At 36.9% G+C, this 17,286-nt stretch overlaps 2 pseudogenes; both read right to left on the minus strand.

The window, feature by feature from the left end:
- Positions 1 to 2,886: 2,886 nt before the first annotated feature.
- Positions 2,887 to 4,699, minus strand: LOC141829942 (uncharacterized; annotated as a pseudogene).
- Positions 4,700 to 11,675: 6,976 nt separating this feature from the next.
- Positions 11,676 to 13,355, minus strand: LOC141829334 (NAC domain-containing protein 100-like; annotated as a pseudogene).
- Positions 13,356 to 17,286: the final 3,931 nt, after the last annotated feature.

The following is a 17,286-nucleotide window of genomic DNA, read 5'->3' on the forward strand; positions in this document are numbered from 1 at the left end:
AAAGTTTTATTTGAATTATTCTTTGTTTGCTGAATTAAAGCCATGTTACTCCTCAATGATAAAATTATTCCTACCTATAATAAAGTTTTATTTGAATTATTCTTTGTTCCTAAGTAAGATCACGAGCAAGGCGTGGATCAAGGTTGCGTTTTTAGGATGAGAAGTGTGACCAACATTTACGGATCTAGATAAACTCAATAGTATCTATATAAAGCTTCGATCAGTGCATGAATAATACAACTCGACCAACGTCCTCCTTCTGTAGCGGCCTGAGCTTCGACATGACCACGTCCAACTTCTACCGGAAGATCATCTCCAACATCTGAGTTCGTCCAGGAATTTCTACGAGTTGGGTAACGAAGTAATTTTTATTTTTTTATTATTTTGCACTTATTTAAAATTTGAAAGTGTGGGATTGTCACACTTTCAATTCATTGTATTCACCTACTTTACCAGATATTTTCTTCTGGTAGAGAGATTTAGTAGATTGTCCATCGAAAAGGTCTAAAGGACCTGGGCCTTCGAGTAGGAATCATCGGAGGCTCCAAATGAAGTAAAACCTTCGTGTTAGCTTGTGTTGTGATTTTTCATATTTCATTTTTCCGTTGTGCACGATTTTTGATGTACTTAAAATTTCTAAAAGTCATGTAATTCACCCCCTCTCACGTGCACTTGATCTAACATTTATCACCTGCCAAATATTCAATTTAGACTTTCCCTTGTCTAACCTCCAGTTAGGACTAGTCGCTTTCCTAGGTAGACTTCTCACCTGTCAAACATTCAGTTTGGACTTTTTCTTACCTAACCTCCAATTAGGACTAGTCACTTTTTTATGTAGACTTCTTACCTGTCAAACATCCAGTTTGAACTTTTTCCTTTCCTAACCTCTAGGCTTTCCCTGTCTAATCTTCTAGATCAGGACTTCTCCTAGCCTTTAACTAGGACTGTCTAGCCTCCAATTAGGACTGCCTAGCCTCCAATTAGGGCTTTCTTGTCCAATCCTCAAGATCAGGACTTCCTCTGCCTAGCCTCTAACTAGGACTTCTCTTTTGCTTGGTCTAACTGACTAGGACTTCTCGTTAGTCTTCTAGTCAAACTGACCTGATTAGATTTCACTCACATCCAAACATTAGGTTTTGTTTAGATCAACCTTTGGTAAAATAGACTAGACTTAGGTGTATTGTCAAACATCGAAACTCTAGGATCATACCTAGTGCTCCTTACACCAGTAGCTGAGGTGTCTTCGACTACTCCTGGCTCATACCTCATCTGCCTCACTAGCCCAATCAGCTGACATCCTAGCGCTTAGGCCCAATCTAGACGTCTGGACTGTCCGATCACTTGAATCCAATAAGGGCGCCTAGAACCTGAAGTTCTGATCCCTTAGTTTCCTGCACCACAAGTTAAAAAAAATATATAACAGGAAACTTAGATAGTTTTCTAACTGTCTGGTCTTGACTTTTAGGTTTTTAGTGAAATCTTAGGTCAGACCGATGCCTACTATTCCCTTTAAGGAAGCGCGTCCTTACTTACTCTCAAGAGAGATTACTTTTGTTAACCATCCGGTCCTCATACCTGGTTGAACTTTTGTTCAGCATTCGATCCTCGATCCCCAGGACTTTTGAATAGCGATTTTCGACTTTCTCTGCAAAGATATTAGCGGAAGCAAAGAAAACAACAAAGCCCAAGTAAATCTAGAAAAGTCATCTACAATTACCAAACAATATTTGCTACCATTCAATGAAGGAGTACTATGACAATCAAATAAATCTAGGTGCAATAGTTCTAAAGGTAAGGTAGTACTAGTTAGAGTTTTACCTTTGTGTGATGTTTTTGATTGCTTACCCTCTTGGCATGCATCACACAATTTGTCCTTGATGTATTTGATTTTGGGTAGTCCCTTTACTAGCTCCTTATTTGCCACTTTTGCTATAGTCTTCATGTTGACGTGCCCAAGTCTTTTGTGCCATAGCCATCCTCTATGTCCTTCTAATATGATGTTGTTCATTCCTATTTTCCTAATCAAACACTTGTTAGCATGAAAGTCAATTTGATAACCTGAATCACATAGTTGGCTTACACTAAGTAGATTAAAACTCATGCCCTTAACCAATAGGACTCTATGTATGGTTATAGTGGGTGACATTTTAATGGTTCCTTTTCCTATGATTTTTAATGTTTCATTATTACCAAAAGATACATTTCCCTTTTTCATGTATTTGATTTTGGTGAATTTACCTACATCCCCGGTCATGTGGCTTGAACACCCGCTATCCAAAATCCACATGCCTTCGTCCTTCTTTCTGTTTACCTACATGATACGAAAAATATCCTTTTTAGGTATCCAAAAACTAGATTCACTAACATTTGAAAGATATTTCTTAGGTACCCATGCTAGTTTTCCCTTAGTGCTTGGTTTGCTAGATTGTCTTCCTACAAGTGAAATATATGATACTTCCTTAGGTCTATAACCCAACCCAGCCTTGTTGTATACTGCTCTTTGACTGTTCAAAATTAGATCAAGTTTTTGTGATCCTAATGTGAACTTTTCTAAACATGTCTTTAATTTTGCATTTTCATCCCATTTTGCTTGAGCCACCATCACCTCCTTCTTTTTGCTTTTGTCCTTTTTCTTCTTGTCTTTTGATTCATCGTTCTTTCTTCAGGTTTGGACAATTTGGCCCCACTTGGACTTTCCTTGCCAAGACTACACACTTGGGCTTTTCCTTGCCAAGACTTCTCACTTGGACTTTTCTTTGCCAAGACTACCCACTTGGACTTTTTCTTTGCCAAGACTACGCTTGGACTTTCCTGTAAACTTGCATCACACATGTTAGATCACAAGTATTGCCTAACTTTAAACATGGTTTAGCCAAACATTGAAACTCAATGCACTTGGGTAAAGATTGCACCAACAATTGCATCACCCTTTTTAAAGGAAATAGGTTCAAAGGTTAAATTGAACACTAATATTTTGATTTCACCGCGGTAATCACTGTCGATTACTCCTGCTCCGATGTGTATGCCCTTTTCCAGGCAACTCTTGACCTTGAAGCAATTCTTCCATAATAGCCTTCCGGAATTGCAAAGGCTATTCCCGTGCCGAGCAGATCTCGGTCACCTGCACCAATTTCAACATCAGCAATTATATGAAGGTCATACCCTACAGCTCCTGGTGTTTGCTATGTTGGGATTGTTGAATTAGGACTCAACCTCTTAAATTCAATAAATGGTGGTTCATTTTCAACCGTGAGAACGACCAGGATCTCCTGTTCTGGAGAACAAACTTCTTCATCATTGTTATTTATTTGGAACGGTTGTTGCTCAGGAATTGTTGTATATCCCTTAAATTGCAGGGATACGCTTCCATCCATAAGAGCTCTGTGTTGGGTTGCAAGGGTGCAAACATAGTCCCACATCTAAAACACATAGGAAAGATCATGGGTTTAAAAGGATGGAAAGTATCTCCATTGGGATGAGGCGTTTTGGGGAAAGTCCAAGAACAAAACCATGAGGGCTTAGGCCCAAAGTGGACAATATCATGCCATTGCGGAGATACGTACATCCTTTTGGACCCAACAATTGGTATCAGAGCGAGGCCGCTCTTCACCGGACTAACCGCCGGATGAGCTATGATCCAGATCTAACCATATGGGGACCCTCGGGGAAAATAAAGGAAGTAGGGGAGGCTCGGACCATGAGGAACATGGCAGCCGGACGATGAGGGACATGACAGCCGGACCATGAGGACATGGCAGTCGGACCATGAGAAATGGCAGTCGGACCATGAAATGGCAGCCGGACCATGAGAAATGATAGCGGAGCTTCCAGTGGTCCTTTGTTTGAGGGGGGGGATTGTTGGGTTGCAAGGGTGCAAACATAGTCCCACATCTAAAACACATGGGAAAAATCATGGGTTTAAAAGGATGTAAAGTATCTCCATTGGGATGATGCCTTTTGGGGAGAGCCCAAGAACAAAACCATGAGGGCTTAGGCCCAAAGTGGACAATATCATGTCATTGCGGAGATACGGACATCCTTTTGAACCCAACACTCTGGAATGAACTCTGGTGGGGGCTACTGGGTTTCTTCTGATTGTTGGCCATAAAATCCACCGTTGTTGCTGAAGCTCTTCAGTAGTGAACCGATTTCTCGGTAAAGCTACGACTCCTCTACTAGCAAGGTAATCTGCAACATGCTGGACATTATATGAGAAATTTATGAAGCTCGCATTTGTCAGTCGTCCTAGCATCATTCTAGTGATTAGGAGGTTACTGGTGCCTCCCTGCCAATCTCCATATCCGTGCATCTGTATGGACAATTCAACATGATTAGAGAAATCTTCAATATTTAACATAAGATCTGGTATCACATATGTCATCTGAGTTCCTCTTGATAAGTCCATCTTCATAGTTGCAATAATTGCACGATTTCCCCTCCATCGGGTATCGCTTAAGACGACCAATGCCATAGTTCCGGCGTCTCACCTATGCAGCATGTATACCCTTATTATTACGAGGTCCACATGGATGTGGTGAAAACCAGCCTCTCTAAGGGCACGATGACTTTGATTTGTAACAAGTGGTAGATCCACTTGTCCGTCTTCTACACATAGCACGTCCTCCTTAGAGTAGTGTTGATATACTCTGTGTTGCGTAGGTCTGTATCCGGCTGAATATAATACCTCAGCTGGTACCATAGTAGCTCTTCTCAATCTGGAGATCTCAAGTTGCTCCTCCGGATCTATTTGACTTTCAATTGTTCTCCTGAAGCCTCTTTGACTCGGAATAATTCTTCTTTGCAAATTATAGAGTCTCCGTTGATTTTGTTGATAATCACGAATTCGATCCTCCCGCTGATGGCACTTGGACTGTTGTCGTTGCAACTGCTGGAGGTCGCGTTGTCATTTCTTCTTTTCTACTTCAAGAATGTCAGAAGGATTTTTGAAAATTAATATTGAGCCCTTTTTCTTAGGAATCACAAGGTCAATTCCTATATTAAGGCCCTGTAATCTTTTAGATAATTCTTCAATTGAACCTTCTAACTCCTTTGAGCTACTTTATGGTGGTTGTTGTTGCTGCCTTTTTAGCTGAGTTACCTGATCTTGTAGTTTTAACAATTCTTCCCCTTGTTTAATTATTAGGGAAAGTAGGGTATTGTTTTGTTTCACAACTACTGCCAATAAGTCAATAGTTGACTTATAATCCTTTGGTCTTGAGAAACCTAGGGCAGGAGCTTCTATATTTTCAGTGGTTCTAAGAGCCTCAATGTAGTTGCTACTTTCCGACTGTTTAGCAAATTTATCGGTCATCCACCATTCAGGCTTTTTACTTCTTGTAAAACTGACTCTACCCTTTTCACACTTTTTCGCAGATCTTCAATTAATTTAACTGTCTCTTCTTCCACTAACTTAGGTTGTTTGGCTATCTCAGTGACTAATTTTCTAACCTCAGCCTTAGTAAGAGGTTTACTAGACACAAAATCCTTTTCTAGATCTCTTACAGAAATCCGTAGTTGTGCTACGTACTTCTTTTTGTAAGGATTTATTCTTTTCTTCAAGCAAGTAGAAATGCTTAAGTGAAACCTTAGACAACAAATAGATTTTGTCGTAGACTACACTAATATTATTTGCTAATTCTACAGGCTTTGGTTTTGGGTTTTCTGCCAAATCTAAGTATTCAAGGCTTCGGGTTTGGGATTTATCATACCACTCCTTTATAGTTTGCTCAAACTTTTCCGACATATGAGAACCATTTACTCTTGTAATTTTACCTTTACGGCTTAGGAACTCGTAAAGCTTTCTCGCTCACCCGACTGGCTAACGACCTCCTCCTGAGGACTTACGTTGCTCGGCGGTCTTTTGCGATCAGCTAACTTGCTCGGTCGCCTTATTAAGCAAAATACTTAAGTAAATTCTCATTCAAGAATTTTCAAATGAAAACTCTAGCTATCCTGAGGAATATCTTCAATTAAGGTCTTCGAGCTTACCGTCTTACGCACTTACTAGCCTTGCAGAATACCGGACCAAGGATGCTTATCGAGTCTCCACCTTCCAACCTTGTGATTCTTTCCTTAGAAATAACCTTAATTTTTTTGGAAATTCTTGTCATTGAATTATGAGCCGTTTAATGAAGTAGTAGGTATGAAACCCTTACCTTAGGCCTTGAAATTAAGGCTTTAGCCTACCATAGAGCTTAGAAATTAATCCAAGCTCTAATACCAAAATAAAAGGATCGACTCTTCGGGAATTGAATAAGAAATTCAAGACTCTGCTTAGAATTTTATTCCCTCCAAAGAGATTTTATAGCGGAATGAAAACTAACAAGCTCACAAACTTAGAACTAAGTTTAGACACACTTGAGCAATACCAAGTGATCTATTCTATGACTGTATGATAACATGGATTATGTACCTTTTAGATTCTCGGCACAATTAACCTTTCAATTGTCGAGACATCCTATTTCAATGATAGATGCAGTTGATGCACCCCTTTAGATGATAAATACACCTATTTAATTTAGATGGTAGACACTCTTCTTCTTATGCAAAAGAAGAGTGTCTACCATCTAAATTTAGATGGTAGACACACCTCTTCTAGTGGTGGATGTGCCTCTTCTATAATTGTATCATCACAATATACTATTGTACGTCATCAACTCAATTATGTCAACTGTTAAATCATGTCTATGAATGTCAACGTTCTCCTTTGAATTGGTTTATCCCTTTGATAAGAGAATAAAAGTTGAGGTGAAAACAAACTTTCTTTTTGTAAAATAATATTGTCCTTTCTAAAAGCTTATAGTTGATTAGTAATTTTATAGTAAGATACAATGACCTTCAATTTAAAATAATTTTTTATTAACTTCTGGAGAATTTTAAAAAATTTGAAACTTTTTAAAGAAGAGGTAAAGTGGGAAGAATCCAAGAGTAGAACTCGTAATTTGAGAATTGCTAGCTTAATTTGAACAAGGGAAGAGGCGATTAATTGATAAGGATATAGTGTTTTTTCAAAGGGTGAAAAGTCTGAATCAGGGAAGAGGGGATTAATTTATATGGATATAGTATTTTTCAAAGGGTGAAAAGTCAGTTTGTCCCTTCTTTTATTTTTTCCAGAAAATCGTTAATCAGATTAATTGATTCATTAATTTATCCCTTGCAGCAATGGCTACGCGCAGGGCATAGGCGAATGTGCCAGACCACAATTATCTCATTTTGTTGCTTTGTGTCTTTGCATGCAATGCATGATGCAAGCCGACAGAACAAGCTTCCACGCCTCGCGTGGAAATTGAGAAAACGCGTCGCATGTAACACTCAACGTACGGTTTCTCATTTGGCTGCAGCAGCAAAGCAGACTTATATAGTCTCAATCAACTTCAGCCAGTTTTCTACTCCACCTCAATAGTTTCACACCATCAAATTTCATAATTATCTATAAAAAAATAAATCGAAAAGTTACAATTGAACATGATGCCATGACGGAGGAGAGTATTGTCTTGACTTCGTCGAAATTCGATCCTTATCCACTTCAATAAATCTATTTCGTCATAACTAATTCAACAATGCCTTGGAGACTTCAATCAATCTTCTAGTTCTACCAGTTCGGTGATCCTTATTTGCAGCCTAATTTTAGTATTTGTCCATCTCATCTCTTCAGTCAATTTAAAACCTCATAATGATCCCAAAAAAAAAAAAACAATACTTATATATGCATTCACATTTCACATCTATAAACCTTGCTCATAAATTAAATAAACCTCCGTCTTTACTCATATATAAATTAACTCTTAATAACTCGAACAAATTTGAACATTAAGTTTTTATTTATTTAAAAACTAACTTAAAATGATTTACATACAAATCTATTCCTATTTAATTTATTGATTATGAAAACTATCTTAACAATATTTATCATCGATATGCATTGGCCAATATAATGGAAAGAGTTCAGTGATGCACTTATGTGTTTAATTCACACTTTCACTGAAGCTTTTAATTGATGTAGGGCTAAAAATTTAATCTGTAATTACGAAGATTGATTATGGAGAAAAAGTTTTGCATTGTTAAGGAGGCCTTCAAATTATTCAATTGGCGGCCGGCTGATACATGAGTTTTTTTTTCTTCAAGCAGGCAGCATGCAAATGAATCCAACTTAACTTTTGTCGGTGAATTAAAATAGCAAACAATAAGTTTTTTCCCTTAAATTAGTCGGTGAAAATAGCACTTCTAGGAGACTAATTCCCAGCTTTATTCTAAAGCTTAAGTGCCAAGTAAGCCAATTCTTTTCTTTTATTATTCTTAATTATTTTAAGGTAACAATTATTATTATTATTATTATTATTATTATTATTATTATTATTATTATTATTATTATTATTGTCTCATTGGAAGTGCAGCTAGATACAGCTACCAATAAGCAGAGGTCAGCTATACCAAGTACACAACACGTGATCGGTTGACGAAGGCTCGTTGAGTGGAATATCTGAGGAGAGAGCCTATTTTAACTATGTTTAAAATAAGTTAATTTAAATTTTAAAAACATAAATAATTTATTTTTGAGTTTGATTTGAAATGAAATTCCAGTTGGAAATTAGCTTGAGTTGTTTGAACTTTTATTCGAACCAAATCAAATTATAAGTCGAAATAACTTAAATTTGAGTTTTATTTGAGTTATTTAAATCTTAATTTGAATTAAAAGTTGTATACTCATGAACGACTTATAAATATTTGAATAAAATATTATAAATTTAAATTCAATTTTAAAAAATTTTAAACATATTCTAGTGCCACTCAAATTCTATAATTTTAAACATGAATCAAATATATTTTAAATTGGCTCGAAAAACTCACGAGCCAACTTGATTCGTTATTATTTTTCATTATTTTGATCATGTCCATTTATATAAAATATTAGGTGCATAGTTGAAGCCTCCGGGGCATAACTGAGTTGGTTACGACAGAGCAGAGTTGCAGAAGAGGACAAGGATTCGAATCTCGATGAAATCGAGCAATATCCTCCTCCATCGTAGTCAACTGCATTTTCTCGATTTACCTCCTCACAGATAGTCATGGGACCGATCGTGTGGGACCACTAGGGTGGTGGTTCTACCTGTATTGCAGAAGAATAGATGCATAGTTGAAATAAAATAAATAAACAAATATAAACAGAACAAGCACATAAAGCACAAGCATTTATGTGATTTGGAAATGATAAATCCCAGTCAGTCTCATAGACTCAATCCCTGGGGGTGGCCGGTCCGGTCCTACGGAAGTTTCCCACCGACTACCAGTGTAAATCGGGAAGCGCATATGGTGGTCAATCCAGATGCTCAGCATCCTTTGAGTTGGAACCTTCAATTCTTATTCATACTCCAAGGTGGTGGATTAATTGCGATAATATTGCTATATTTTTTTCCTCTTCAAACATCTTCTAAAGGTAGAGAAATGCTTTGTAATTTTTGTTCTTTGCAATACACACTTCAGCAAAAGGTAGAATCCGTCACCCCAGCAACCCTACACGATCGCCTCCACGACCATCCATGAGGAGGTAAATCAAGAAGTTGCAGTTGGTCACGATGGAGGAGGCATTGCCTTGGCTTCGACCCTTACCCACTTCAGCAAGTATGCTCTGTCGTAACCAACTCAACTATGATTCTTTGCAACACACACACAATATAAAGATACAACCAACTAACCAATAGTAAAAGAAAAAAAATTACACAAAAAAATTACTTAGTTATTTTTGGCCGCTCATAATGGTCCTAAATGAAGTAGCACTCTATTTGGAACCAATCATGAATGTTGTTTGCAAAACTTCCACAAAATCAATGCATATAAGACTTTTGTTCAAGTTTAGAAATTGATACTCAGTCGATTGATTTTAACATATTTAGCTGACTGTTAATCATTCATTGATAAGAAATAATCCACCAGTCAATTGATCCTTCATTTTATTTAAATATGGTCCTATTCATCCACTGACTAATTTATCAATCGACTGTTTGCTTTCCATCAATCAACTCAACTATGATATGTCATTTCACTTTGATTTGGACATGTGCATTTGTTGACTAGTTCACCTTTAATGTGACTGTATTATTTGTTAATCGAATCTTCTATTACTATGTAACTATCGATTGGATCTTTATCATTTTCAATTGTGTCATGTATTGATCGAATTTTTTATTGACTAGGTTATCAGTCAACTATTATTATATCATGACTATTTTACTCTTAAATCTAACCAAATTATAACTTTATAATTACAAATTCATCAAAATCAGGTCATTAATCTTAATCTAGTAAGACTTCCACTGGTCTAGAATTCACTCCTCTAGGACTATAACATTTATCAAACATTCAGTTATATATCCTTAACTTGTGTGTAGTCTACTGACCTATTTAGATTTCACACTTATTAAATATCTAGTCATCTTTGACCCATTTAGACTTCATATCAACCAAGTAGCTAGTCAACTTTGATCAATTTAGATTTTTTTTAATATCAAGTATTTAGTCAATTTTAACTTATAAAAGATATATAATATATTTATTTTGCATATCATAAGGCTCGAAATCACAATATTGAGAACCTTTTATTTTACCAATTGAGTTAGACAATCTATTTCTCAAACACATATTATTCAAACAAAAGATATCGTTCAACCATATTACTCAAATATCAAAATCCAAAGTCATGGTCAATATTGACTAAGGGTCATATATATATATATATAATCCATCCTGCATGAGACCCCATTAACATATAAGATAATATACCAAATGTGTCTTGTGGTGAGAGTTTATTCTTTAATATTTTCACTTATGTAGTTGTCTCGACATGACTAGATCTATAGGCATGAGATCATCTATTGTTTTCATATAGAAGAAACATAGTAGGTAGACAACAATGAACCCCCCTAAACATGCAAAATACTAGATGGGTTAGCGAAGGAAAGACATTTTTTCATAAAGCACCATAACTTCAACTCTTCTATTAAGATATGGGGTGTGAAAACAAGACGCAAGAACTATACTTGATGCTTATATAGTTTCATTGAAAGAGAGGATGGGGGTGGGAATGTTATCATTGAAAAAGCTAAAACTACATGCTCCATTGTATTCAATATTCATAGGTCTTTACCAATTAACTCTGAACAGTGGAATGTAGCTTTGACAAAAGATGTGATTTTTAAGGCTCTTAGAAAATTAGGAAAGTTTAAGATTCCGAAGAGTAGATTCCTTGTCATCACTGATCAATATGGGAAAGAATTCAGTCGATGCTCTTATGTGATTTCACTGAAGCTTTTAATTGATTCCTTATCTGTAAGTACAAAGATTGATAATGATAAAAGATTTGGCATTAGGAAGTCCTTCAAATTATTCAATTGGCAGCTGATAAATGAGTTTTTTCAAGCAGGCACCGTGCAAATGGAATCCAAGTCAACTTTGTCGGTGAAAATAGCAAACAATCGGTTGTTTTTCCTTCAAATTAGTCGGTGAAAATATATAGCAGTTCTAGGAGACTAATTCCTAGCTTAATTCTAAAGCTTAAGTGCAAAGCAAGCCAATTCTTTTCCTTTTTGTCCCAATTCTCAATTCGTTGGCCATCATCAATGACAATAATATATATTTTGATAACCTTTATCCAAACTAAATAAAGAATATACATACCAAAAAAAGAGAAAATTTTCACTCTATGATCAAACAAAAATATGAATTACACTGTGGCTGATGACAACTAAGACTGCAAAAGAATAGGATTAATCCCCAAAATTTAGTCCAAACAAAACAAATTAAACATAACCTTGTTCCCAGTCCTCACTGCACAAGAGATTGATCTATATATATATATACACGCGGAACCATCAGAACTTTACATGCACCATAACAAGCGCACATTAATAAGACATGAGTAGCCTTAATTAAGAAGATCGTTGAGGCACCTCAAGTTCTCATCAAAACTCATGACTCTTCCATGGCCGTTCATGGCGGTAACAGTTAAGTTGTTGAACATGGAGTTATCCGGGTGATCAATAGTGAGATCCGTGTTCTGCAAAGGGCAGCTCCAATACGGCTCGACCTTGCACTGCTTCTTCATGCTGGACGACGATGCGCCATCGTTGTTGACTTCATCTTGGTGCAAGTCGCTTCCTGGGTTGGCGACGAGTGAGTAGTAATTAGAGGGTTGGTTTTGGAGGTTCAGAAAGAGTTGTTGTTCTATCTCGTCCATGCCCAGCATAGTGGAGAAGCTCGTCACCGTCGGAGGAGGGTTTACCTTGAAATCGTAAGCTTCATCATTGTCGATCAAGTTTGAGCTAGGGAGATGATCCAGCAAATCAGGAAGGAGTTGATCATCTCCAAAAGAGTAGATCCTCTGTAAGCCACGCGCAGCAGACACTTCTGGGCGTTCCTTTGACTGCCCAGAGTTCTTGTTCAACACCCTACAAACAGCCCATTCATCCTGCACCAGTAGAATTCTGAACATTTTACACCACAGGAATAATCCGAAACTAATGATCAAGCAAAACATGGCGTGGTGATATTACTAAATTACCTTCGCAGATTTGGGGAGATGGGGGACAGAAAATTTGCCTTCGAGCCGGAACTCATGCATCACCCAAGTGGTCTTCTCTCCCTTGGGAGCCCTTCCCTTGTAGAACACAAGAGTCTTCTTGAAGCCCACAAGGACACCTTTTCCCTTGTAAATCTCCTTATCCTTTCCCGTGGCTTTCCAGTAGCCAGCCTCTGTAGCCCTGTTGGTCCTCATCCCAGTTGGGTACTTTTTATCCCTGTGGCAGAAGAAGTACATCTCCCTCCCTCCCATCTTTGACTTGTCTGGTTTCATTATCGCAGAGAAATATAATTAGAATTCTGATCAATCGATCGCAAACAGAGAAAGAAAGAAAAAAAAAGGAAGCAAAGTAGTTAGTAGTTACTGGAAGATCCCATGGCTCAGACTTGTTCAAGTCCACCTCGCCTATGGCAACTGCAGTGAAGGAACGGTCGAGGATCTTTGGTGCGAGGTAGTGAGTGATGATCTCTTCATTTGTGGGATGGAACCGGAAGCCCGGGGGCAAAGCTAAGCCCTCCTCTTCCATGTCGTTGCAGCCACCCACGTTGCGCTTTAAGATTTTCAAGACCTGAAAAAGCAACACAAATCCCAAGAACAAGGAAATCAGACAAAAGGGCTGTGATTTGGAAGAGAGTTTAAGAAAGAAGAGATTGGAGATGAGAGGAGAAGCTAAATAGTTTAAGAAAGAAGAGATTGGAGATGAGAGGAGGAGCTAAATAGAGAGACGTGATGGTAAAAGGCACTGAGTCAGTTTTCTAACGCTGCATTCCTGCTGGCATCGGCGTCATCCCCATAATATTCTATTCCTGTTGTACTATTTAATAAGCTTGTTTGCTCTGATCATTCTCCCTCGGTGTCACAACTCATCTTTTTCTTGGTAATTTCAGCAGTTTCCAGGAATCAACCACTCCTCGTTGAAATCGACATCTCCATCATTAGCAAGCAGATACAGATTAAAATACTATGGTCAAGTGCAGAATGATGGAACGGAGAATTTTTCTTTTTCGTTTCCTCAACCGTTCAAACTCTAGAATCATTAAAACTTTGAAAAGATATTTTCTTTGAAAGCTTATGGCACCCTGCAGACATGTGCTTGGCCATGGAAAAAGTTGACCAATTCACAAGGCAAGCGAATCAAATTGATCACGAGCCAAGGCGTAGGCAAAATTAAAGGAGTAGCTACATATATATATGGCTTCGTGATTTGATTAATTAGTCGGCTATTTGAGTTCCCGCAGTACCATTCCAACAACGTTAAAAGTTTCTCAGGGCACATGATTTGGAATATGTCTAACGACAGATAAGACCACAGAATAAGACTAGCGATATTAAGGAATTAATTAATTGCCCATGCTAAGGGATCGAGGGGACGTCAACTAAAAGATAGATAGATAGATAGGAATCTACTAATCTTAATATCTAAAGTGCACATCTGGCATGTGGGGCCCTGGCCCAGACTTAGTTGTAGGCGTGTGGGGTCAACGAAAAAAAAAATGATAATCTCAGTAGCCACATCTCTAGGGTGGCCGGTCCGGTCCCACAGAAATTTCCCACCGACCACCAGAGTAAATCGAGAAGCGCATAGTGTGGGATCAACGAAAAAAAAATGATAATCCCAGTAGCCACATCTCTAGGGGTGGTCGGCCCGGTCCCACGGAAGTTTCCCACCGACCACCAGGGTAAATCGGGAAGCGCAAACGGCGGCCAATCCAGATGCCCAGCATCCTTTGATTGCGTTCCCCATTTGGAAGAAAATTCCTGCAAATACGCCGTAGCTGAGGATCAAACTGTGGATCCCTGAATTACAATCTGGATGTCCTACCGTTGCATTCAGATTGGCCATGTGGGGTCAACGAAAGATAGGATTGGATGATGGCTCACTCAGCTCAATAATAATGTGGTGCAGTACAAGATTGGCCATAATAATGCATCTCCTATCAGTTCTGTTGTCAGTTTCATTCCCTCTTCTGATTGATACTTGACTCCTACAGGCTGGGGCATGAATTCAGACCCTGCGCAAGCAGAACTATTTCTCTCAGCTCTTAATTAATGCAACGATTTACCAAAAAGGTCCATTTAGATTTCAAAAAGTGCCAAATCACACGTATCATATTTTGTATTTTATCAAAAACACACACTTCTTTTCTGAAATACCTTTCTCATCTACTAAAAATCAAATCAAAATATAAAAATTTAATTATTTTATCAACAACTTTAAAAATCTCAACTTTATATTACATTAATATTTTCACTCTCAATTACCTCTTTAATTTATCTATATATATTTTTTTAATTTATGAATATTTTAAATCCATTAATAAATTTTGATAAAAAAATTATCTTAAAGAGCTCAGATTTGATTTAAATTTGCATTGTTACATTTCTAATGAGCATGAGTTTATCCATGTTTTTATTTTAAAATTTAGAATCTTAATAAAAAATAAAAAAACTAAAAATTACAAAAATAATTTTTTTCTTCTATTTTAAATAGCTAATTATTATAAGAGAAAAAAGAAAAAAAATAAAAGGAAAACAAGGGAAAAAGAGAATAAAAATAATCTAAAATAGTTTTAAGTAGCTAAAAAAATGAAAGATGAAGCAGTTTGAACCAATAGGTTCTTTTCATTTTCTTGAGTTTTACTATGACTAAAAACTCTTAACTCATGATGCTATTAATTTGATAAACTATTCAAAAAATTTAGTTTTCTTTATTTTTATCACGATGTAATATTTGGAGCTAGACACCTCTAATTCACTCTAGGACAGTACGATACTGTTATGATCTTATTTATGCTAAAGTTTTAAAATTCAGAAGCATTTAAGTTATCAATGAGTTCTGCTAAAATTAATTAGTGAATCTAGACAATCAAATTCACTCTAAACTAGATCTAATAGGTTCTTTCTATTTTCTTGAGTCTCACTATGTCAAAAAATTATTGATTCATGACCTATCAATCTAGGGAAACTATTTAAATTTTTTTTTATTTTTAGCATAATATCATATCTAGATATAAACATCTTTAATTTACTCTAGAACATCATCAATAACTTCCTTGTACTTTCCTTATCTTTAATTTTAAAATTATAAAGGCATTTAAGACATTAATGAATTTTGATAAAAAATCATTAATGGACCTATATAAATCAGATTTTGTCAAACTTGATCCAATAAGTTCCTTTAATACCTTTGAGTCTGTTGGTTCCCCAGTTAATTTTGATATGATTAATAAGATTAAGTTAGGTCATGTGTTGTTCTAATCCCTCTGCTAAGTGTGCAGGAACTTAGGTACGGAGGAAGTCGAGCGTAAGACGTAGCGGACGAGAAGGGTTGCGTGGGAAAGTGAGCCGACAGGCTCGGTGTAATCCGAGCTAGGGACGCGGAAGCTACGGAAGAGTACGCCGGTGGAGCGAGAAGGACGTGCGCGAAGTCCGAGGGACGAGAATCCGGGAGGAAGCACGCTCGAGGGGCAAAAGGACAGAGTCGGGTTCGGGTGAGCCTAACTCCGGTTGGCCAGAAATCACCCAATCGAAGATTCCACAAAAAGTCAACAAAAGTCAAAACTATTGACTTTGACTATTGACTTTGATCGTTGACTTTGCCCAGAGAAGAAGACTTAGACTTGGACCGTTTGGACGTGGCGGTTGCAAAAAAAAAAAGAAGAAGAAAGAAATAATAAGATTTATCTTTTATCATATAAAAGATAAATACTTATTTTTTATTAATTAAAGATAATTCTCTTTATCTTTTATTAAAGATAAAGTTTATCTTTATTTACTCAACGACTACGATCAAGCCTATCTCTGATCAACGGTTAGGATCGCATCAACGGATCAACGACCAAGAGAAAGTTTATCTACGATCAACGATCTAGATCTATTCTCTTGGGCTATAAATAGACTTAGAGTTTTAGAGTTAGAACATCAATTACTTTTGTCATTCTCTCTAAGTCTCTGTGCTACAAGTGTAAAGGCTTCTCCGCCTAAAGGAGTTTGTTTGAGCGCCAATTGCCTTGGAAGCAACGACCGAGTTGCAACCAAGTTTTTTTTAAAGGTGTGTCTATTCTGCGACTTTGCTTAAACCGTCTATTCACCCCCCTCTAGCCGGTCCAACCCGATCTAACAGAGTCTCCCCATATCCCAAAAATCTTGACTCATGACTCCTATCCGTTTAGAGAAATTATTTTAAAAAATTTTAGATTTCTTTACTTTTGACCCCTTTCAAAACTCATTGATAACTTAAATTCTTTTGAAATATAATCCTAAAACTTTAGTATGTACAAGTTTAGGGGAGTATAAAGAATCTATTGGTACCATCCTAGAGTGAATCAAAGATGTATAAGTCTATATATGATACTACATCAAAAATAAAGAAGATCAAAATTTTTAAATAATTTCTCTAGATTGATAGAGGTCATGAGTCAAGAGCTTTTAGGCAAGGTGAGACTCAAGAAAGAGGAAGGAACCTATTGTATCAAGTTTGTGTTGGGATTGATTCGAGCTAGAAGGGGGTGAATAACTCTTTTTTAACGTCGACTTCGAGAATGCAATGAAAAATTCTTAACACACAAAAAAAATCCACAACAATAATATAGTAGATTTTCTTGGTTCACAATCTCCCAAAATTGATACTTCCAAGGTCTAAACCTATTGTTCTATTACCATCAATAATTTTATCCTACTAGGACCAAATCTGAAGGTGGAGATGTTGGGTTTCT

This window comes from Curcuma longa, chromosome 5 (assembly GCF_044706935.1).
Source record: "Curcuma longa cultivar G26 ecotype Majalengka, Jawa Barat chromosome 5, ITB_CL_G26_1.1, whole genome shotgun sequence".
NCBI classification, from domain to species: Eukaryota; Viridiplantae; Streptophyta; class Magnoliopsida; order Zingiberales; family Zingiberaceae; genus Curcuma; species Curcuma longa.